General features: G+C 33.5%; 1 long non-coding RNA gene across 2 annotated transcripts in view; it reads right to left on the bottom strand.

The window, feature by feature from the left end:
• LOC106684843 (uncharacterized) overlaps window positions 1-1,615 on the bottom strand; it is a 32,407-nt gene extending 30,792 nt beyond the window's left edge. For both annotated transcript variants that reach the window (XR_010842816.1, XR_010842817.1), the window contains exon 1: window positions 1,328-1,615. This is a non-coding gene — a long non-coding RNA (uncharacterized lncRNA). The remainder of the gene's footprint in view (window positions 1-1,327) is intronic.
• Window positions 1,616-2,191: the final 576 nt, after the last annotated feature.

Raw genomic sequence — 2,191 nt, 5'->3', positions numbered from 1 at the left:
TCCCCCCAAAAAACGACAGGACTTTTTGAATGACCTGGTATAAGTGAATAGGGCAATAGTCTTAAGTATATAATGTAATTAAAAGGACTCAAAATAAAGTTGGGATAAAAAAAAAATTAAATATGTGCCGCTACAACCTTTAAGGGGTCAGGGATGCAGCACTTTGTAAGGAAGTAATGTTTTTAGACCAACGGTTGTGCTAGAAGGTGATTTGGTCAGATTCCGCCAGAGTTTTACTCAATAAGGGTACCTTCTGAGGATGGGTGGACTCCGGACGGCTCCCTAACCCACAAGACTTACTCAACTGCTACAGGAAACAGATAATAACGATCTGCCACAACTAAATTTATTGATTACAATTATATTATTCTAATTATAAAGTATATCTATAGAATACCAAATTAAGTTAATATAATACATGTTATAACATTGGTGCGAAGAAAATGGGCTCATTAGATTATACAGCTTAGTAATGAATGAAAACTTAGAATGCTAATAAGCACTAAACAGACAGAATAACGGGCTGGACTGAAGCAAAGGTAGGAGGGTTGTTTCAAGAATGATCTGAAGGATTTGGGTTCAGAAGGGTGTCACTGGACGGATGTATGTAGGGAGTGATAGATGGATCGCTAAGCCTTTATCACTATTAATTATAAAGTGTGGATAATTGATAATTATTACACTATGACACAACAATTTCAGAATGTAAGGAGGGTTTTGAAATGGACAAGAGTCTGAAGTGTCAAATAATAAAGGTTCTATGAAGAAGTTTGCCAGGGTTAAATTTTGCTTAAAAGAAGTGATTGGGTTAGTGGTAACAGTGATCCTAAAGCTATTTATGTAAACATCACTTGTTCATTTTCTCCCTTGCTCAACAAATATAAGACTGGTATTTAGATTTAACCCGAAAAAAATTATAACTGATTATCCCTTGATAAAAACCAACTATAGATAAATAATCAGAAACCTCTTACTTTTTGGAATGGAATACTAAATGCATTGAATATGACAATGAATTGACTCCTTAAAACTTAACCACACTAGAGGGTACCGACAAAGGATGGGACAACTTTTATCTATTCCCTTTATCTGATGTGGTATGACCTTTATGATTCTTTATAATTTTAACACCTTATCATTTAGGAACAAATAAAAACAAAAATAAAGTTAATCCTGCTGTGTAAAAAAATATTCTGTATAAGTTAATTATTTCATAATTTAATTGTGTAATTATATTATTCCTTGTTTTTTAACATCCTTTATTTTTTTACTGTAGCAGGAATTTATAATTACCATAACTAAGAAATTGTGATAGGAAAAATTATACCTATACCAGCCGTCTCTAAAAACTGCATTCAATTTTAATTATTCCTTCAAACTGATTTCATAGCAACAGCAACACGCTAGAAGAATCACCCAACATCAAATAGATCGTACTTCTTTGTTTTCATTAAAAAAACCGTACAGCCAATAAACTTCACTCGGTACATTTCAGGAGTACACTAGAGTTTAAAATATCAACGATTCAACAAACACAAATCCGTAATGGAATCACACTTTAAACCCATCTTACGGTGATACAGAGATTAAAAACTAACCTGCTCAACCACTTGAATACATTATACTCAGTGTTGCCAATCTTTTTTTTTTTTTTTTTTAATCAATAAAAATACCAACTTTAGGTTATCTTTCAAACTTACGGTAAAAGTAAGTAAAAATATACAAATTAAAGTAAGTGGACATTGGACAATTATCAGTTGACTAAATTCCTCGGCGATGTTGCCAACGATTTATTCAAGAAATAGTGCGTTTAAAACAATTGTACTACGATTCAGCTATATCATATCTAGCAGGTAAGAAAAGTATAAATCGTAAGTTGTCCAAAATACGTAAATTTATGTTCACATTTCCCCAGCACACGACAAGTGGCGGGTCTAGAATTTTTTGAGGGGGCACTCCACCAGCACTTTGTACTAGGTCAACTCAACACGCCGAATTATTGAAAGGGGAACATGAGCAAACATTTCGACTATTTTTCCCTCTCAAATAAAGGGGTGGGGGATATAATTTCAAATCTAAAGAGCTCCCCAGCCCCCTCTTCAAATGTATTACAAAAGCAGTAAAATAGCTTACCTTCAAACCCATTTCCCATCATGATCTCAACCCCACACAATATAATTTCTACACCATG

The sequence above is a fragment of the Halyomorpha halys genome, unplaced genomic scaffold, assembly GCF_000696795.3.
Source record: "Halyomorpha halys isolate HHAL.00 unplaced genomic scaffold, Hhal_1.1 Scaffold624.1, whole genome shotgun sequence".
Lineage (NCBI taxonomy): Eukaryota > Metazoa > Arthropoda > Insecta > Hemiptera > Pentatomidae > Halyomorpha > Halyomorpha halys.
This window is presented reverse-complemented; position numbering and strand designations above follow the sequence as displayed.